Source organism: Hypanus sabinus, chromosome 17, assembly GCF_030144855.1.
Source record: "Hypanus sabinus isolate sHypSab1 chromosome 17, sHypSab1.hap1, whole genome shotgun sequence".
In the NCBI taxonomy this organism is placed as follows: domain Eukaryota; kingdom Metazoa; phylum Chordata; class Chondrichthyes; order Myliobatiformes; family Dasyatidae; genus Hypanus; species Hypanus sabinus.
In genome coordinates, this window is record NC_082722.1 from 14,986,163 (window position 1) to 15,008,921 (window position 22,759).

Consider the following 22,759-nt stretch of genomic DNA (forward strand, 5'->3'; position numbering starts at 1 on the left):
AAGCTCTGACTTAAATGCACCAAACAACCTGGCCTCTACAGTTGCATACAGAAACAAATTCCACAAACTCACCACCCTTAGGCTAAAGAAATTTTTCCACGTCTCTGTTTTAAATGGACGCTCCTCTATCCTGAGACTGTGCCCTCTTGTCCTAGACTTCCCCAACTATGGGAAACATCTACTCTGTCTGGGCCTTTTAACATTCGACAGGTTTCAATGTGATTTCCTCCCCCCTCCCCATCCTTCTAAATTCCAGCAATTACAGACCCAGAGCTATCTAACATCCCTTGTATGGTAACCTTTTCATTCCTGGAATCATCTTTGTGAACCTCCTCTGACCCTCACAATGCCAGCACATCTTTTCTTCAAAAGTGTTCACAATGCTGAAGGTGAGGCCTCACCAGTGCCTCAGGCTCACATCACTGTTTATGTATTCTAGACCTCTTGAAATGAATGCTAACATTACATTTGCCTCCCTCACCACCGACTCTACGTGAACATTAACCTTTAGAGTTTTCTGCACAAGGACTCCCAAGTCCTTTGCACCTCAGATTTTTGGATTTTCTTCTCATTTAGAAAATAGACTGCACATTTATTTCTTCTACCAAAGTGCATGACCATGCATTTTCCAACATTGTATTTCACTTGCCACTTTTTTGCACATTCTCCTAATCTAAGTCCTTCTGCAGCCTACCCGTTTCCTCAACACTACATACCCCTCCACCTACCTTCATATCATCTGCAAACCTGACAACAAAGCTATCTATTCCATCATCTAAATAATTGAAGTACAGCATAAAAGGAAGAGGTCCCAACACTGACCCTGTGGAACACCACTAGTCACTGGCATCAAACCAGAAAATGATCCTTTTATTTCCACTCACTGTCTCCTACCAATCAACAAAAGCTCTAACCTTGCCAGTAACTTCCCTGTAACACCATGGGCACTTAACTTGGTAAGTAGCCTCATATGTGGCACCTTGTCAACGGTCTTCTGAAAGTCCAAATATATAACATCCGCTGCATCCCTTTTATCTATCCTACTTGTAATCTCCTCAAAGAATTCCAACAGGTTTGTCAGGCAAGATTTTCTCTTAAGGAAACCATGCTGACTTTGTTCTACTTTGTCCTGAGTCACCATAACAATTGACTCCAACATCTTCTGAGGTTAGGCTAACTGGTTTATAATTTCCTTTTTGCTGCCCTCTTTTTTTAAAAGAGTGGAGTGACATTTGCAACTTTCCAGTCCACTGGCATCATGCCAGAGTCCAATGATTTTTGAAAGATCATTACTAATGCCTCCACCATCTTTAATGCTACCTCTTTCAGAACCCTAGGGTGCAGTTCATCTGGTCCGGGTGACTTGTCTTTAGGTCTTTCAGCTTTTTGAGCACCTTCTCCCTTGTAATAGTAACTGCACTCACTTCTCTTCCCTTACATGCTTCAACATCTGGCACATTGTTAGTAATTTCCACAGTGAAGACTGATGCAAAATATTCATTCAATTCATCTGCTATCACCTTGTCCCGTTATTATTTCTTCTGCCTCATTTTCTAGTGGTCCTATATCTACTCTCAACTCTTTTTTTTTTAAAAAACTTGAAAAAGATGATCCACTTTGATATTGTTTTCTAGCTTGCTTTCATATTCATCTTTTCCCTCCTAATGATTATTTTGGTTGCTCTCTGTAGGTTTTTAAAAGCTTCCCAATCCTCTACCTTACCATTATTTTTTGCTTTGTTGTATGCCCTCTCTTTTGCTTTTACAATAGCTTCGACTTCCCCTGTCAGCCACAATTGTACTATTTTGCCATTCGAGTATTTCTTTGTTTTTGGAATACATCTATCTTGCACCTTCTTCACTTTTCCCAGAATCACACACCATTGTTACTCTGCTGTCATCCCTGCCACCATCTCCTTCCAATTTACTTTGGACAACTTCTTTCTCATACCACTGTAATTTCCTTTACTCCACTGTAATACTGCTACATCAGATTTTACTTTCTTCCTATTAAATTTCAAGTTGAGCTCAAATCATATCGTGATCACTGTCTCTTAAGGGTTCTTTTACCATAAGCTCCCTTATCACCTCTGGCTCCTAACATAACACCCAATCCAATATAGCTGATCCCTACGAATGTTTATTGACAAACTGTTCTAGAAAGCTATCTCCTAGGCATTCAACAAACTCATTCTCTTGAGATCCATTAGCAAACTGATTTTCCCTATCAACCTGCATGTTGAAATCTCCCATGACTATCATAACATTGCCTTTTTGATATGCCTTTACTATTTCCTGTTATAAACTGTGGTTAACCTCACATCCATTGTTGGGAGCCCTGTATGTAACTACCATCAGGGTCCTTTTACCCTTGCAGCTTCTTAACTCAACCCACAAGGATTCTAATCTTCCAATCCTATGTCACATCTTTCTACTGATTTGATGCTATTCTTTACCAGCAGAGTTACACCACCCCCTTCTGCTGAGCTTTTGATCTTTCTGAACCTCAGACATTCAGCTCCCAGCTATAACTAGCCTTCAGTTATGAGTCAGAGACGGCCACATCAGACCTGACAATCTGTAATAGTGCAACAAGATCATCCACCTTATTTCTTATATAACACTTGAGATATAACACTTTGAGTACTGTATTTGCTACCCTTTTTGACTCTGCATCCCTTTCTGCCTAGCTCTTTAAATTCGCTTTTCAGGACCTCTTTGCTTTTCCTTGCCATGTCACTGGTACCAATATATACCAAGAAATTTTTGTTTTGATTCGGAACAGGAAGGCAGTGGGAGAGCACCTAAGGATTTCCAGCAGGAAGACACTTTGAGTTCTCGAGGGAAGAGAGAGGTCAGACTGCGCAGGCGCGTGATGTCAGCCAGTTGAGCGCAAACAGTTTAAAAAGAAGGCAGCCATATCCAGTGAGCAGCATTGGGAGCGGACAACGAAGTGAGAGGCAACAGGGTGAAAGGGCTTTGGCTCAATGGGCTTCAGCGGTAACGGGACGAGGTGAGGCAGTTGTTGATTGCAAAAGGAGGTAGTATGTGTGTGAGGCCAGTTTTCTGTGGTCGGTGTCAGATGTGGGAGGTCCTGGAGTCTCCCGGCGTTCTGGACGGCCACATCTGCACCCGGTGCATTGAGATGCAACTCTTAAGGGACCATGTTAGGGAACTGGAGATGCAGCTCGATGACCTTCGTCTCGTCAAGGAGAGTGAGGAGGTGATAAGAGAGGAGTTACAGACAGGTGGTCACTCCAGGGCCATGGGGGATAGAGAAATGGGTCACAGTCAGGAGAGGGAAGGGGAAGAGTCAGGTGCTAGAGAGTACCACTGTGGCTGTACCCCTTGACAATAAGTACTCCTGTTTGAGTACTGTTGGAGGGGACAGCATATCCGGGGGAAGCGACAGTGGCCATGCCTCTGGCACAGAGTCTAGTCCTGTGGCTCAGAAGGGTAGGGAAAGGAAGTGGAAGGTAATAGTGATAGGGGACTCTATAGTCAGGGGTTCAGACAGGCGATTCTGTGGACGCAGGAAAGAAACTCGGATGGTAGTTTGCCTCCCAGGTGCCGGGGTCCGGGATGTTTCTGATCATGTCCAAGATATCCTGCGGTGGGAGGGAGAACAGCCAGAGGTTGTGGTACAAGTAAGTTGAAAAGCAGGACCTCAAAGGTAGAAATCTCGGGATTACTTCCTGTGCCATGCAACAGTGAGTATAGGAACAGAATGAGGTGGAGGATAAATGTGTGGCTGAGGAATTGGAGCAGGGGACAGGGATTCAGATTTCTGGATCATTGGGACCTCTTTTGGGGCAGGTGTGACCTGTAAAAAAAGGATGGGTTGCACTTGAATCCCAGGGGGACCAATATCCTGGCAGGCAAGTGTGATAGAGCTGTTGGGGAGGGTTTAAACTAGTTTGGCAAAGGGGTGGGAATCAGAATGGGAGTGCAGAGATTAAGGTAGAAGGACAAGGGCATGATGCTAAGAGTTGATGAAGAAGAACAGGCAAGGGACAGAACGTAATTGTAGCCAGTTAAAGGGGTTGAAATGTATCTATTTCAGCGCTAGGAGTATTAGGAACAAAGAGGATGAACTCAGAGCATGGATTAGTACATGGAACTACGATGTTGTGGCTGTTACTGAAACTTGGCTGGAGGTTTGGATGATGCAGGTTCCAGGGTTCAGGTGTTTTAAAAGGAATAGGATGGGAGGTAGAAAAGGGGTGGGGGGGAGTGGCATTGCTGGTCAGGGATAGTATCACAGCTATAGAAAGGGAGGACGCTGCAGAAGGAGTGTCCACGGAGTCAGTCTGGGTGGAAGTCAGAAATAGGAAGGGATCAATCACTGTGCTGGGAGTAGTTTATAGGACACCGAGGAGTAGATAAGCAGGCAGATTTTAGAATGCTGCAGGAAATACAGGGTAGTAGTTATGAATGATTTCAACTTCCCTCATATTGACTGGCACCTCCTGACTGCAAGGGGGATAGATGGTGCTGAATTTGTCAGGTGTGTTCAAGAAGGATTCCTGACACAGTATGTGGACCGGCCGACGAGAGGAGAGGCTATACTAGATCTAGTTCTGGGTAATGAACCTGGTCAGGTGACAGACCTCTTGGTGGGGCAGCATTTTGGTGAGAGTGACCACAACTCCCTTAGCTTCAGCATAGCTATGAAAAGGGATAAAATCAGACAAAATGGTAAAGTGCTTAACTGGGGAAGGGCTAACTTTGAAGGGATGAGGCAGGAACTAGCGAAAGTAAATTGGAAACAGATGTTCAAAGGGGAAAGCACAGAAGTAATGTGGGAGAAGTTCAGCGACCACTTGAGCTGGGTTCAGGATAGGTTTGTCCCACTGAGGCAAAGAAAAAATGGTAGGAAAAGGGAACCGTGGCTGACAAAACACATGAGGCAACTCGTCAAGAGGAAAAAGGAAGCATATGTTAGATACAAGAAGCAGGAAGTAGAAGGGGCTTATGAGACATATAGGGTAGCCAGGAAGGAGCTAAAGAAAGGACTTAGGAGAGCTCAAAGGGGGCATGAGAAGGCCTTGGCACATAGGATTAAGGAGAACCCTAAGGCATTCTATGCGTATGTGAAGAATAGGAGGATGATAAAGGCTAAAGGATATAGAGGGCAACATGTGCTTGGAAGCGGAGGAGGCTGGAGAGGTCCTTAATGAATACTTTGCTTCAGTATTCACAAATGAAAAGGATCTTGATCAGGATGAGGTCGAAGTAGAGTGGGCCTGTGTGCTGGACAATGTGGAGATTAGGGAAGTAGTAGTGCTGGATCTTCTTAAAAATATTAAGATTTATAAATCCAAAGGGCCGGATATGATACACCCCAGGTTGTTGTGGGAATTGAGAGAAGAGATCGCAAGAGCATCAGCTATGATCTTTGAATCCTCTTTGGCTGCAGGGGAAGTGCCAGAGGACTGGAGAACGGCAAATGTAGTTCCCTTGTTTAAAAAAGGTAATAGGGAGAAACCTGGAAACTATAGACCGGTGAGTCTTACGTCAGTGGTATGCAAACTACTAGAAAGAATTCTTAAGGATAGGATCTACGAGCATTTGGAGAAGTACAGTCTACTCATGGATAGTCAACATGGCTTTGTGAAGGGAAGATCGTGCCTCACGAGCTTGATTGAGTTTTTTGAAGAGTTAACAAAAGAAATTGATGAGGGTAGGGCAGTGGATGTGGTCTACACGAACTTTAGCAAAGCATTTGACAGACTCGTCCAGAAAGTTATGAGGCATGAGATAAGTGGAACCTTGGCTGTTTGGATAAAAAATTGGCTTAAAAGAAGAAAGCAGAGAGTAGTTGTGGAAGGAAAGTATTCTGCCTAGAGATTGGTGACTAGTGGAGTGCCGCAGGGATCTGTCCTGGGACCCCTGCTATTTGTGATTTTTATAAATGACCTGGATGTAGAGGCGTAAGGATGGGTGAGTAAGTTTGCGGATGACATGAAGATTGGAGGATTTGTGGATGGAGCTGTAGGTTGCCAAAGGTTACAAGAGGATATAGACAGGCTGCAGAGTTGGGCAGAAAAATGGCAGACGGAGTTCAATCTGGACAAGTGTGAGGTGATGCATTTCAGAAGGACAAACCAGAAGACTGGGTACAGGATTAATGGTCAGTTACTTAAGAGTGTGGATGAACAAGGGGACCTTGGGGTTCAAATCCATACATCCCTCAAAGTCACTGCGCAGGTTGATAGGGTAGTTAAGAAGGCCTATGGGATGCTAGGCTTCATTGACAGGGGGATTGAGTTCAAGAGTAGAGAGGTCATGTTGCAACTCTACAAATCTCTGGTGAGACTGCACTTAGAGTATTGTGTTCAATTCTGGTCACCTCATTATAGGAAGGATGTGGAAGCTATGGAGAGGGTGCAGAGGAGATTTACCAGGATGTTGCCTGGTTTGGAGAACAAGTCATATGAAGCAAGGTTAGCAGAGCTGGGACTTTTCTCTTTGGAGCATAGAAGAATGAGGGGGGGACTTGATAGAGGTCTACAAGATTATGAGAGGCATAGATAGGGTGGATAGTCAGTACCTGTTTCCCAGGGCACCAATAGCAAACACCAGAGGGCATATGTACAAAATTAAGGGAGGGAAGTTTAGGGGAGACATCAGGGGTAAGTTTGTTTGTTTATTTATTTATTTATTTACACAGAGGGTTGTGAGGGCCTGGAATAACTTGCCAGGGATGGTGGTGGAGGCTAAAACATTAGGGTATTTAAGAGCCTCTTGGACAGGCACATGGATGAAAGAAAAATAGAGAGTTATGGGGTAGTATGGGTTTAGTACTTTTTTTAAGGATTATATGGGTCGGCACAACATGGAGGGCTGAAAGGCCTGTACTGTGCTGTAGTGTTCTATGGTTCTAAGACTACTCTCCCTCCCTCTCCAAAATGCTGTGGACTTGATATGAGGCATCCTTGACCCTGGCACCTGGGAGGTAACATACCTTTCTAGTATCCCGTTCATGTCCACAGAATCTCCTGTCTATTCCCCTCACTATCGAGTCCCCTATCATTATCCCCTTTCCCTCCTGCACTATGGACCTATGCTCAGTGCCAGTGACCCAGTCTCTGTGGCATTCCCCTGGGAGGTCATCCCCCACAAAAGTATCCAAAGCGGTATACTTATTATTGAGGGGAATGGTCACAGGGGTGCTCTGTGCTAACTGCTAACTCATAGTTTCACTTCTCCTGACAGTCATCTAGATACATGGCCTCCTGCAACTTAGAAGTGACTACTCCCCTGTAACTCTGATCAATGATCTCCTGACTGTCCCATACGAGTCGACGGTCATCCAGCTGCTGCTCCAGATCCCTAACATGATCTTCAAGGAACTACATCTGATGAACTTCACACAAATGTAGTTCCTTGGGAGACTCTGGGTTTTCCAGGACTGCAACAACCAACACGAAGAAGACACAACAGCCATTTACTACACTGAGTACAGCAAGAGATAAAAAATAACATCAGAAATAGTTGAAGATCTCAACATCGAGAACTGCCAAGTCTGCCCTGATGGAAACAGAGAAACAAGGGGCAAATGGGATTTGATACAAGTCAGAGTCCACATCAGAGAGTGGACACACCAAAGATCAGGGTAGGTGGCCAGGTAGGCAACAACTGGAATAATCAAAGTTCAAAGTAAATTTAACTCAACTATAATCAACACGCCCCAGGTCAAAGCATTAAACTGGTTGGAAATCCCAAATCAGCTCTTTCCTATGTGGTCATATCAAATCACCCCAGGCCTGAACACACACCACACCAAACAACTTGGCAAAACCCTGTTCTCCTCTGCCAACTCCAACAGAAGGCATCCTCAACCCTCCTTCCTTGTACCCCAACAGCTATCAGTGAACATCCCCTTAAAGCTTGAAGGACGTTCATGAGGTCACAGAGTAAGAGTCAGATGGGTAGAAGGAGAAAGGGTGGCCTAAAGCAAAATAAAGCAACCAAGCACTTAAATCTATCATTGTGAACTTGATACTGGTGGCAATATACATAGCATTTTGTAACCAGGGCAAAATACCCCAGCCACTTCACAAGAATCTTATCAAGCAAAAATGGGCATCAAGTCATCAAAAAGATTACAGCGAACAATTAAACCTTCCAAGAATCATGATACAAGTTTATTGATCATGTGTACATCAAAGCATACAGTAAAATATGTCATTTGCCTTCACAACCAACACACAGGGTGCCCTGGGGGCAGCTGGCACTGACATAGCATGTTCACAATGCTCAAAGGTTGTTTGATTTACTTTTTTTTAAATTTATTTAAAGAGATACAGCACAGAACAGACCCTTCTAGCCCAACAAGTCTATGAAAGGTCTTGGAAAATGAAAGAGATGGAGAGATAAACAGCTCTGAGGTGATCTCATGCTAATGTCCCAAGACCCAGCTAGACTCTCAACTCTGACAATCAAGATAACATAACTCCAGAAGTGCAGAATATTCAAAACAAAATACACTCTGTGTCCACTTCATTAGGTACAGGAACTTTAAAATAACAGCAAAAGGCAAGCGGTGATGACACCTGACACAACAATGAAAATATTTCTATAATCTTTCTTTTAAAAGAGCCATCATTCAGAAGGGAACTTGTCAAAGTAGGGGTAGCAATGAGTGGAACAGTACAAGTTGGAGATACTTGGATACTCACAGGTTTACTGAGAGTAGAATGAAGGAGGACAACTAAGAGTACATTAACAAGTCAAACTTATTAACAATGGTATAATAGATTTGAGACCAACAGGGGAGAGGAAGTAGCGTTCCAGAAGTTTTGAAAAAGAATTACTGTGCAACAGTTTCTTCCCCCAAGCCATCAGACTCCTCAATACTCCACAATGACATCTATATCATTTATTATTATATTGTAATTTGTCCTCTACTGTGCCTATTGTCTTTATTTATTAATTATACTGCCCTGCACTGTTTTGTGCACTTTATGTAGTCCTGTGCAGGTCTGTAGTCTAGTGCAGTTTTTATGTTGTTTTACATAGTCAGGTGTAGCCTTGTGCTGTCTCACATAGTCTAGTGTAGTTTTGTGTTGTTTCATGTAGCACCAGGGTCCTGGAAGAACATTGTTTCATTTTTACTGTGTACTGTACCAGCAGCTTATAGTTGAAATGACAATAAACTTGACTTGACAAGGATGCTGCCGGGACTAGAGGGCCTGAGTTATAGGGAGGTGAGGGCCTGAGTTATAGGGAGGTGTTGGTTGGAGCATGTCTTTGTTTCTTGGAATGCAGGAGGATGATGTGGGGGTGGGGAGCCTTACAGAAATGCTTACAATTGTAAGAGGCACACATAAGGCGGCTGGTAAGGTTAGGGGAATCCAAAATTAGGGAGTATAGGTTGAAGGTGAGAGGTGAAAGATTTAAAAAGAACCGGAGGGGCAATGCTTTCACACAGAGTATGTGGAACAAGCTGCCAGAGGAGGTGGTTGAGGCAGGTAGAGTACCATTTAGGAGACACTTGGATCTGCAGATGGAGGGATATGACTGAATGCAGGAAACTGATGAGTTGGAAGGCACCATGACTAGCTTGGATCTAACTCACCAAAGACCCTGTATTTGTGCTGTATTGTTCTATGACTAAATGCATTCAACCTTGTGCTCAAGATTCACTGCTGCCTGTAAGCAGTTGGTACATTCTCCCCAATATGCCAGTGCTTCCTCCTGGCATTTCAGTTCCCTTCCACAGTCCAAAGATGTACTGGCTGGTAGGTTAATTGCCCCTTGATTAGGCTAGGGTCAAATTGGGGGACTGCAGGGCAGAAGGGCTTGTATCTCAATGAATAAATAAATAAACTCACTGTGCTAGGGAGGGCAGTGATTCAGTGGCTCAGAGACTGACTTCAGTCTTCCCAGTATTTGAGAAAACTTCTGCTCGTCCAGATTGGAATCTTAGCCAAGCAAACTGACAGCTTAGAATCAAGTGCTGGGGGTCAGCATCAGGTTTAGTATCACCAGCGCATGTCATGAAATTAGTTAACTTTGTAGCAGTAGATATAGAATATCTGAATAGAATATAGAATAAAAAACTGAGTTACAGTAATTATATATGTATTTTAAGGAGTTAAATTCAAATAAGTAGTGCAAAAACAGAATTTTTAAGAAAAATATAGTGAGGCAGCGTTCATGGGCTCAGAAATCCGCCGGCAGAGGGAAAGAAGCTGATCCTGAATCACTGAGTGTGTGCCGTCAGGCTTCTGTACCTCCTGCCTGATGGTAACAATGTGAAAGGGGCCTGTCTTGGGTGGCTGGGGTCCTTAATGATGGACGCTGCCTTCATGAAGCGCAAGTCCACGAAGATGTCTTGGATACTATAGAGGCTAGTGCCCTTGCTGGAGCTGATTAATTTTCTTACTTCGATCTTGTGCAATAGCCCCACTCCCATACCAGACAGTGATGATCTCCACGGTACACCCGTAGAAGCTTCAGTATTTTAGGTGACAAAACAAATCTCCTCAACTAGGCGCTGCCTTGCCTTCTTTACAGCTGCCCAATATGTTGGGACTCAGAGATATTGACACCCAGGAACTTGAAATTGCTCACTCTCTCAGGGTGCCTGATGAGGCAGTGGCTAAAATTCATGGGAACAGCAGAAACCCATAACTGATGCATTGATCAAACTGCAGATCAATTTGCTGAGAGCTCAGTCAGGATCAGAATCTGCTTCATTCTTACATTATCTACAATAGTCTTCAGAGATCAAGTTCAATAGCTGATGATGAAGCTGTAGCCTCCTTCCTCCATAGGAGAGATCCGGAATCTCCATGTTTACTAATAAACCACAGAAACAAGAGCAAAGTACACTGAAGCAGGGGGAAGCCCCACTCCATCGTCCAGCTAACCTCATCACCCTATCACACAATGGAGCAACGCACCACAATGAAAGCACTTGGCTGGCGAACCCCTATCACACCCGGCTTTATCTCATTACAGGAAAGATGCAATGGCATTTGAGAGATTGAGGGGGACATCAGTATTGGAGAACATTAGCCCTGAGAAGTGACTCACCCATAGTTATTTTCTTTTGAATAATGTTCCGAGGAGAGATTTAATCTGCCTGTATAAATTATGAGGGGCTGGAGCAGGGTGACCCTGAGCAGAGAGGTCAATAATTGGTACAAGTGTGTGGTTAGAGTTGAGGAAATTGGGAGAATGATTAGAGGAATATTGTGTGCCCATCCAAGGAGTGGGGCTGTTCCAGGGCTTGCTGAAAGCATGGTGGAAATGGAAATGCCCATCACAGTGACGAAATAAGCATCTGAAGTGTAGCATCTAATATCATGGAGCAGAAGGCCAGGCTGTGGGATCAGCTGAATAACTCCATTTTAGTCAGCATAGGCACAACGGTCCATATGCCTTCCTTCTGTGCCATAAATTTCTACAAATATGATCCAGCAGTGCTCACATGACCGCAGATTCTCTCGCAATCTAAAAACAAGCTCCTCTTTCCAAATAACTCTCCCTTCTGGTCTTAGTGTTTACCAGTAATTGCACTGAAATGTATGCCAAATCTCAGAAGGACAGAGGTCACCCTAGGATAAAACAAAAGACAAACTTTTCTTTGAAGAAAATAAGACTAAATTGCTTACATCTCAAGGTCAATGACTGCTTGGAAGGAAAAGATAACAACTGTGTGGCCAGGAGCCATGAAAAGGGAGGCTTAAACATTAACCAAGTAATTGTAAAACGCAAACACAAGAGGCTGCAGATGCTGGAATCTGAGGCAATCAGCAATCTACTAGAGGAACTCAGTGGACTGAGCAGCTTGCATGGCGGGAAAAGAAACTGTGGATATTTTGGCACGAAGCCCTGCATCAGGGCTGAGGATGGGGAGGTGAGATGGTCAGCATAGTCCCCTTCTCCTATCTACGCTGAAACCAGAATCAGTTTATTATCACTGACGTACATTGTGAAATGTATTATTTTGCAGCAGCAGTACAGTGCAATATATAACTATAAATGATAAAATGTTTATAAATTATATTAAACAGTGTAAAAAGAGAAAAATAAGAAATAATGAGTTAGTGTACATGGGTTCATTACCCATTCAGAAATCTGATGGCAGAGGGAAAAAGATGTTGAGTGTGTGTCTTCAGGCTCTACCTCCTCCCTGATGGGGTAGCAATGAGAAGAGGGCATGACTTGGATGATGTCCAGGGCAACAATATGCTGGCCACCTCACCTCTCCACTCTCAGTCCCAATACAAGGTTTCAACCCAAGACACTGGGGGAAAGAGTGGCAAAACTTAATCCCAGTTAATCTCGAAAAAAAGGATTGAGTGACACAGATGAAGAAAGAAGAGAATCGGTTAGCTTCACAGTCTCAAGTCCAGAATTTAAAACCGGAAGGGAAATTCTCAAAAACACAAGCGATTCTGCAGATGCTGGAAATCCAGAGCAGCACACACGGCTGGGTTGCTACAGCTGTCTTGAAGACAATTCAATATGGTGGAGCCAAGGCAAAGCGGTCGAGGAAAGATTGATTTAAGAGCTAAACTGAACTGCAAAGGTCGGGTACCAGCTGAATTGAAGCAGTGGAGCCCAAGGATGCATCAAAGTGGCAGAGAGCAAGGAATGGCCTGAGGTTTGGACAATTTAAGCGCTGGTCCAGATTGAAATTGTCAGGGTGCTGGGGTCAGACGCGAGGAACGATCTGATTCGACTCACTGCTCTGACGGGTTTGCTCGTCTCTGTGCTGGACTGAGGCCGTGCCCTGCAACTGGTGGATTTCTGGATCGTCTGGCTTTGTGAACTTCAGTTCTGAATACTCTCAGCTTGCTTTTGATTTTATGCAATTTGCATTTCTCTCTCTCTCTGCCCACTGGGTGTTTGACAGTCTTTACTTGTTTTTAATGGGTTCTGTTGGTTTTTTTTCTTTTGTGCCTGTCTGCAAGGAGATGAATCTGGAGGTTGTATAAAGTATACATGCTTTGACAATGAATGCGCTTTGATGCTGCAGCGTCTACGGAAAGGAATAGAATCAACATTACGTGCTGAGACCCTTCATCAGAAAGCCTCATGCATCTTGGGTGAATTACAATGAAAACAAACATCAATCAAGAGCCGCTCACTACCATTGTTGCTGTGGGGTTTGTTTGTATACTTGCCATGGGATTAAAACTGCAGCCTGCCAGGTGAATGCATTAACTACTGCAAATATCTGCAAGTCAGAACATCTCAAAGGAACCAGTTCAGCACTTGAGGTGGTGACAACAGCACTCCCACTCACAAACCAATCTTTATGTTCTTGTAACTTGATCCCTTTACTTCACCAATGCAGGCTTAATCAGCTTGAGCCTGTTGTGTGTCCAAACCTCACTGGAGAATACAGATCCAGTGGAGAGATGGTAAGCTCCACACATAAATGATAGGCGTAGTGATGGGGCCTGCCATCCTTCCAAACACAATCTTCAGGGGGTGTTCAAGCCTGCATACTTAATTAAAAATGTGTCAGTCTTTGGTCTGGGTTGGTGGTGGCAGAGAAGGTCAGGACATTTAACGCTGTAGAGGGGGTATGGAGAGTTGGGAGAGGAGGCATCCAAGTCTCGTGGTGTCCTGTCACTGCAGTTTGGAGAATGGGGCCAGAGATCTCGGAAGCAGTTGGCCATTTGGCTCCTCCATTCAATATGCCTGATCTTGCAATTCAACATCACTCCTCTCCCTCATTCTACATCCCATGATTCTCTTAGTTTCAAAGGTCTATTGACTTCAGTCCTGAATGACTGGCCTCTTATTCTGAGGCTGTTCTACACTCCCCAGACAAGAGAAGCATCAACTCCACATCTACCCTAAAAGAACTTCATGTGTTTTGATAAATCAGTTCTCATTCTTCCATATCAAAGATGGTGTAAACTCCTCTCAAGTCAATTCCCCCATTCAAGGGCTCAATCTCAATCTTGTGAGAGTATGTGGTACATGCAGGGCAAAAAGACAGGATCAGCTAATTGAGGAAGTGGGATGGGTGTTTCCATCACTGGTTCATGGGTTCAGACTTGAAATAAGAAGCACTCCAAATATTTCTTCACTCAAATGGTGATGAACTTTTAGAATTTTCTACCCTGGAGTTTCAGTCATTGACTTCATCAAACAGATCAATATGTTTAGAGGGAAGGTGCTGAAAACAGGCTGCAATAGATCTGTTGTGATCTTGCTCAGTGGCAAAGCAAGCTTGAGGAATGAAATGGTCTACTCCTGCACCGATGTGCACTCCAAGGGAAAATACTCGCTTTACAATCGTGTAGTATGAAAAGAGTTATGCAACAGGATGTCCAGACAATACTGTCCTGCACTAGTAAAACAGTCCAAGGCAGAATTACCAATTAACTTAGCAAAAAAGTCTTTTTTAAGTTAACTCCCTAGAGGATTGGAGAGGCAAAGAGGCTGAGGAACCTACAGTGGCAATATGAGCTGGTTGGGTTTTACATGGAATCTAACTTGATTACAACACAATCAACTGACGCAACAAGTCAGAGGCTCCCAACCTTAAGTGATAAGTAGGGAGCCTCTTCACAAATGTTGCCTGACCTGTTAAGTAGTTTCACTCTCGTGTTATTTTTAAAAGTCATATTTCTAGCACCTGTTTTTTTTTGTTTCAAACTGAAAGCAGCAGCTCTCTTTCTGCTTCTGAAAACCTAGCATAAAACTGAGATAAATAAATAAAGCCATTGAACTAAAACTGGAGGAAAAGAATTTTAACAAAGACGAAGGTCTTGCTCTAAGCAGAACCTGGAAGTCGATTGTAAACAAGGTAGGAGAGCAGAAACCTGATTGGATGAGGACTAACCAATCAGGAGGGACTGACCTGGGATGTATAAACACCACTGGACCAAACATGCCCAGGCATCATTCCTGATGAAGATGGCAGAGTTTGTCACTGAAACGTCAGTTATAATCGCTAACTGTAACTGGGAAGTCTGGGATGAGTTTAATCATCATTTATGCTTGGAAACCACTGGACCTTTTTTCTAGCAAGGGGATTTATCAGTGTTGAGGGCAATTTGGGAATTAAGTTGTGAACCTCACTCACAGTATAGGGGCCAGAGGCAGAATTTGAGAGCAGCTGAGAGAGCAGTGGCTCATCTAATAAGAGTGTTTTAATCAGCACTGATCAAACCTCTTGATTCAAGAACAAGTGCTTTTCTTGAAACTTCAGATTAAATGAGACATCTCATAAATGCATAAGATGTTATGCACAAAGTGCTGGACAATAGGGTTAACACAGAAAGGCACCCACTGGTTGATGGGGACGAGCGTGGCCTTATGGCCTGGTTCCACACTATGCATTTCTATTAAATCTCTGCCAGGCTTGGGCGGAGATAGTAGGGCGAGTGTGTTCTACGCCCACACACTAACCAGCCACAAAGGAAGTGGTAGAAAGGAAACAGATACTTCCCTCGTGATCTGCTGGGGAGCTGGAGTGAGCAGTCCATTCAAGCTTGGTGAAAATGTCCAACGTTACAACCTTGATAAACAGCTCCAAGGTGAATCGAAGGATAACTGACTGATAAAGAAAGAACTTGTAGACTATGCTCCTCCTAAATGCACTGCAGCATGCTGTGCTATCAACAATTCCCAGCTGCTACTTTCAAAAGCCCTTGATCAAAAGCTCCCAAGGCAATCCTATATCTCAGTACCTTGAGCACCAGTCTCACACAGCACCAATGCTCAAGCCATTCCTGAGTACCCTGCCCCCATTTCACCCTCAGCCAGTCAAGTTTCTAATCTCCACCCTTGACTATCCATTCTCAGCACCAAATGCACCTGCAATAAAGGGAGACATTTCAGCACACCACTTGAATTGCAACTAGTAAAAACAAACTCTCAACATACACTGAACACTGGAGGAACTCAGTAGGTCAGGCAGCATCCATGGAGTAAACAGTCCACGTTTAATTATAAATGACGTGGATGAGGAAGTGGAGCGATGGGTTAGTAAGTTTGCCGATGACACAAAAGTTGGAGGTGTTGTGGATAGTGTGGAGGGCTGTCAGAGGTTACAGCAGGACATTGACAGGATGCAAAACTGGGCTGAGAAGTGGCAGATGGAGTTCAACCTAGATAAGTGTGAAGTGGTTCATTTTGGCATGTCAAATATCATGGCAGAATATAATATTGATGGTAATACTCTTGGCAGTGTGGAGGATCAGAGGGATCTTGGGGTCCAAGTCCATAGGACAGTCAAAGCAGCTGCGCAGGTTGACTCTGTGGTTAAGAAGGCAAATGGTATATTGGCCTTCATCAATCGTGGAAATGAATTTAGGAGCCGAGAGGTAATGTTGCAGCTATATAGTACCCTGGTCAGACCCCACTTGGAGTACTGTGCTCAGTTCTGGTCGCCTCACTACAGGAAGGATGTGGAAGCCATAGAAAGGGTGCAGAGGAGATTTACAAAGATGTTGCCTGGATTGGGGAGCATGCCTTATGAGAATAGGTTGAGTGAACTTGGCCTTTTCTCCTTGGAGTGATGGAGGATGAGAGGTGACCTGATAGGTGTGTATAAGATGATGAGAGGTATTGATCGTGTGGATAGTCAGAGGCTTTTTCCCAGGACTGAAATGGTTGCCACAAGAGGACACAGGTTTAAGGTGCTGGGGAGTAGGTACAGTGGAGATATCAGGGGTAAGTTTTTTACTCAGAGAGTGGTGAGTGTGTGGAATGGACTGCCAGCAACAGTGGTGGAGGCAGATACGATAGGGTCTTTCAAGAGGCTTTTAGATAGGTACATGGAGCTTAGTAAAATAGAGGGCTATAGGTAAGCCTAGTAATTTCCAAAGTAGGGACATGTTCCGCACAACTTTGTGGGCCAAAGGGCCTGTGTTGTGCTGTAGGTTTTCTATGTTTCGGCTGAGACCCTTCATTGGGAAGTGGGAAGAAGCCAAGTAAGAAGGTGGAAGGAGGGAAAGGATTACAAGCTAGTAAATGATGATGGCCAACTCTTTCAACTCTCTTCTAATAACTGAATGCTCAGATACTTCAGAAAGCAAACCTGAAAGTCCTGTCAGAGGGACCTTGTCAGAATTAGCATAGCAAGGGAAATGCAAACACTTACAGTGAGTGTGGACTCTTCAACTGACCCTGTGTCTGTATCAGACCTGCAGAGATAGCTCCCTCACCTGCACAGTGCACAAGGCAGTAAATATCCTGTCACCTTCCAATAGTCCGTCCCAAAACTCAAGGATTGAAACCAGGCAGGCACAGAAGTCAGGCCTTCATTACCATGTGCTGCCTCCCCCACTGCATTCACCAAGACTACCAGTCATAGCTCATTTACAGAGATAATCTGACACAAGATCAGTGTCAGCTGACATTCAGGGCACCCTTACTCTGAAACAGATGCTTCTCAGCCACTTCATGTTCACAAGATTTATGGTGGGGGTGGGGAGGGGAGGAAGTACAGGTAAATATGTAGGGCCAGGTTATCAGACATTCTTACTGGTTAAAATTTGGATTCCAGACCTTACAATTCCTGTGATTTACAACAGCCATAAAGCTTCATTGTGCAACCTGCAATTGCCAGTACACACAGCAAGTTGCGAATGACTGTCGACTGAGATCCTGGGTACATAGCAGAAATGTCTGTTCCCATTTCTCCTCAGCCAGCTTACAAACAGCAGAATGACAGTCCGTAACAACTGCTCCACTTTCTCCAGACAGGCAGAGGCTGCTGCCGACCGGGCTGATCACAGACTCTGCCAGTCATGTAGCCACATCAGTGGCGCTGCAGACATCACAGCTTTTCCAGGTGATGCCCAGATCATTCCTCCAGTACGATCACTCACAGCATACAGAAAGGAAATACGATTATCACTCTTTTACAGAGATAAAGGTGAAATATTTAAGGGGAACATGAGGGGGAACTTCTCCACTCAGAGGGTGGTGAGAGTATGGAACAGCAGAATGCGTGTTCGATTCAGCACTCAAGGGAAGTTTGAATTAGTAAATGGATGGGAGTGGTATGGAGGGCTATGATCCTGGTGAAGGACAATGGGACTTTGCAGAATCAGTACATACTAGATGGGCTGAAGAGCCTGTTTCTGTGCTGTAGAGCTCTACAACTCTCCGGCTTTTTGGAATAGACAAAAGGGAACAAAAAGGTCAGAGGTTTTCAAATAAACAAAGTGTTGTGTGGAGCAGCAAGTTCTTGGACAGGGTGGAAGTATTTCGCTGCCCAGGATTATCTGATCAATGGTGAGAATGTGGCATGTGCACATGCAGCCATTAACTGGGCCTCCTACATAGAGGAGACACTCTTTTATGCACAGGCTTTCAAGGGCACATGTTTTTCGTAGCTCCCACAGTGCAAGTTGTCCAGCGTGTACCACTACCAACATGACTCAGTAAACACACTTAATCACATAAACTCCATTGTAGTTCTTCATCTGCACAGATGAATCAGGAGGATATCAGATTTCACAAACATCAACAACTCAGGACCATAGAATGCTGATTATAATAGAGGCTTAATTTCCCACAAATACAAAGATTATCCCCCTTTACTAAGTGTGAATGCCATTGCACAAGTTTGTATATTCTCCCCATGAACGTGTGGGTTTCCTCCCACAGTCCAAAGATGTACCAGTTGGTAGGTTAATTGTCCCATGATTAGGACATGGTTAAATCAGTGAGTTACTATAAATTTGCTGACGATACAATTATTGTTGGTAGAATCTCAGGTGGTGACGAGAGGGCTTACAGGCGTGAGATATGCCAACTAGGGGAATGCAGCGACAATCTGGCACTCAACATCAGTAAGTCGGAAGAGCTGATTGTGGACTTCAGGAAGGGTAAGACAAAGGAACAGACACCAATCCTTACAGAGGGATCAGAAATGGAGAGAATGAACAGCTTTATGTTCCTCGGTGTCAAGATCTCTAAGGATCTAACCTGGTCCCAACAAATTGATGTAGTTATAAAGAAGGCTGAAATGGTTGCTACAAGAGGACGCAAATTTAAGGTGCTGGGGATTAGGTACAGAGGAGATGTCAGGGGTAAGTTTTTTTACTCAGAGAGTGGTGAGTGTGTGGAATGGGCTGCCAGCTTCGCGGTGGAGGTGGATACAATAGGGTCTTTTATGAGGCTTTTAGATAGGTACATGAAGCTTAGTAAAATAGAGGTAAGTCTAGTAATTTCTAAGGTAGGGACATATTCAGCACAACATGTATTGTATTGTGCTGTAGGTTTTCTCTGTTTCTAAGGCAAAACAGCGGTTATACTTTATTAGGAGTCTGAAAAGATTAGGCATGTCAACACTCAAAAACTTCTACAGTTGTACCGTGGAGAGCATTCTGACAGGATGCATCACTGTCTGGTATGGGGGGGGTGGGGGAAATCTAGTCAGCTCCATCTTGGGTGCTAGCCTACAAAGTACCCAAGACATATTTAGGGAGTGGTGACTCAGAAAGGCAGCATCCATTATTAAGGACCTCCAACACCCAGGGCAGGCCTTTTTCTCACTGCTACCATGAGGTAGGTGATACAGAAGCTTGAGGGCACACACTCAACAATTCAGGAACAGCTTCTTCCCTTCTGTTATCCGATTCCTAAATGGACATTGAATCTACCTCTTTTTTTTTAATATACAGTATTTCTGTTTTTGCACAGTCTTTTAGATCTATTCAGTATACATAATTGATTTACTTATTTATTATTGCTTTAATTATTTTTTCTCTCTGCTAGATTAACTGCTGTTGCTAAGTTAACAAATTTGACATCACATGCCAGTGATAATAAACCAGATTCTGATTACTGGGAGCACAGGTTGAAGGGTTGTTAGGGCCTGTTCCTCAGTGTCTCTCTAAATAATAAAACGTTTTAAAAAACACCGGGTTCACTGTGTGTTCTGCCGGTAGCTCGGTTTGGGGCAGTGTGAAGGGGGTCAGACAGCCATCAGAGAACTCCGTGTGCAGGCATTGCGGAGGACAAGTCACAAGAGCATGCTGAGCCCATGCTGAGCAGATGAAACGCTGCCACCCACCATTGAGAGGAGTGTCTCTTTGAGCCAAGCACACACATGCAAAGAGAGCCACAATGTCAGCACCTGGGCTCAGAGGAGAAGAGCTGTGAACAGCTTGGGCGGAATGAGTAGGCACTCCAGAGGAGCAGTGGCCACTGCAACATTAGGTTGAACCCATCCTCCGTATGGGGGCATTGGCTTCTGGCTTCACTGAGTGTACTGTGTGGCACAGCTAGTCGTCCCACTGTGTTTACAGAAACCTTGCTTCAATCCTGAACTCCTGTGATGTCTGCGTGGAGTGTGCACGTTCTCCCTGTGACCATGTCGATTTCCTCCTGGTTGTCACTTCCTCCAATATATGTGAATGAGTATGTGAATTTGCCACTGTGAGTTGCCCCTAGCTTGCAGCTACTGGAACGTGGGGAGGAGATGATGAGAATGAGGATTGGTATAAATGGGTAGCTGAAGACAATGTAGACTCAGTGGCCCGATTCCATGTAGCATGACTATGGTTTCAGCATAGTCTAAATGGGCTGAAGGGCCTTTTTCCTGTGCTGTACTTCTATGACTAGAAATAGGATTCACTTCCCTTTCACATTGGCTATGACAGGCAAAGGCAAAACTGGACAGAAATTAGCCAACATCGCTCTAAGCCCCTGGTTCCACAAATTGCACTTTTTACTGGTAGAAACCTGAAACCTCTATGCTTTCTCTTCCCACAAAGCAGTCTGACCTGCTGAGTATTTCCAGCTTGCCTGATTTTAAGGTCTCCCACATAGGATAGATGAAGAAGGGTACACCAATAGCACAGTGGCCACAGACCCTCTGCTCAGGAACATCTGGAGTGCTCCTTCTGCCAAATGTCCCCTTTGCAAACACGTTGCACGAAGGACATTCTGCTCCGGAGGTGGAGCATATCCCTCTTCACAACGACGATGCTGACAATGACAGGGTCCTCTCTAACAAACAAGGCCACCAGTTGTGGGAGCCACTTCCTTTCCCGAACCCACCCAAACTAAAACTGAAAATAAGCGCGCACAGTACAAGGCAAGTTCTTCAATGCGGTCTTCGACCATATGGCATGTGCCATAAAAATGGTTGTAAAGTGTAAATACAGCTGCTTGGGAAAGCCACTTAATCTTCAAACTCATTCCATCACTGAATCAGGTCACAACTGAGCTTTGCTCTTCCAAGGCAGCAGTAGCCTGCTGGAATTTTCTGCCGCATGCTATCACAATGATACCCGGCAACAACAAGCTCTAACGAGCAGAACTCAGGGTCAAACGGCCCAAAGGAAGGGTTACATTGAGCCGGTGTGCAGGAATTATACAGGTGCACTGCTCCGCATCAGAGATGCTGTTGCTAGGGAAACAGCTTGGGTGCAATACTGAAATACAACAAAAAAAAAGGCAGTCCTGGCAGCTACCAAACCACACCCTTGGACACAAGAAACTGAGAAAAAATACCTTCACTCAGGGCCAGAAAAGGCAGGTGGAAGGGAATTCGTAATTAGAATTCCTATGGATATACAGGCACGTATTAAACAGAAACCCCACAGCCTCATGTAGCCTTGTCATGCAATTGTCGAAACGAGTCTGTTCTCTCTAGTGTTCGAGCAAGCAGATGGCAGAAAATTTCTCAAGTTGGAAAGACAGGGGACTGAAATCAGACGGTGACACATCCCTCAGCCATTCGCACATCCCTCCCCCCCCCCCGAACAAAATACATGCGGGTTTTGATTATTTTCGGCAAGTAGTTAGGTGAAACTGACAACGCTTTTCACGTTTGTTTGATTTTTCTCCGCTGACAATATGTTCTCACTTTATGCAGCCGCTTTGTCATTTTGGCATCTGGATGCCACTGCAGGGCTACATACAACGAGCCTGAGAGAAGCTGCTCTCGCCGCCTGTACTTCAGCAAAGGCACGCAGCACGCTCTCGTGTTTTCAATACCACCTGACAGACACTCAGCCGCATTCCCCGTGACGGCTGAGGGGTGAGGGCCAGAGGAAACGAGGGGAGGGGGAAAATGCAACAATTACCGCCGACAAAGTATTTTTGGCGGGGGTGGGGGAGTAGACAATTCCCGCGACAATCCGCCGGGCGGGTGCTTCCCACACCGCCTTACCTCCAGTCTAGCACTTACCGACATCAAAGCTGCAGCCACCCGTCCGCCCACTGCAGCACTGACAGTCCCGTCCCGTCCAGCCCCCCGACTCTCCCGGCCGGCCGGCCACCTCGTACAGTCCTTGAGAGTGAACACAGCCTTGTGACTGACAGCCAGCCTCCACCAACCACGTCGAGCATCGGGTGGGAAACCCGCCAATCCGCGTCGAGGGCGATGAGAAAACGGGGAAAACTTTCATGGATTAGAAATTAAGACAATTTGGGAATGGAAGAGTAAGTGACAGTTTAAATATTTTGTTGCAAGGAATCAAGTTATTTGTTTTTTTTCTAAAAGGAACAATACGCCCACAATTGATCTCAAGTTATAAGGCAAATATCTTGACCAAGAGTCAGTGGTAAAGTTTCTAGGTGTGTGGCTGGACATAAGGCCTAAACATGCAATGGTGCGTGTGAATAAAAGTCTCGAGAAATGTAAAAAGCCTTGAATGTGCTTAGTTGGGTGTGACTGGGGTGAGAGCAGGAGATCACTTAAACAAATGTGCGTGTATATATATATAGAGAGAGAGAGAGAGAGAGAGGGGGAGAGAGTGGTGTCATAGGAACAAGCTTGCACTCGTCGTCAGCAAAAACAAAGATTGTGGACT

At 44.6% G+C, this 22,759-nt stretch overlaps 1 protein-coding gene across 1 annotated transcript in view; it reads right to left on the bottom strand.

The window, feature by feature from the left end:
* LOC132406708 (kinesin-like protein KIFC3) overlaps positions 1-22,249 on the bottom strand; it is a 74,688-nt gene extending 52,439 nt beyond the window's left edge. Inside the window, exon 1 of the mRNA XM_059992583.1 lies at positions 22,135-22,249. The gene's annotated coding sequence lies outside the window, so the exon portion shown is untranslated. The remainder of the gene's footprint in view (positions 1-22,134) is intronic.
* Between the last annotated feature and the right edge of the window lie 510 nt (positions 22,250-22,759).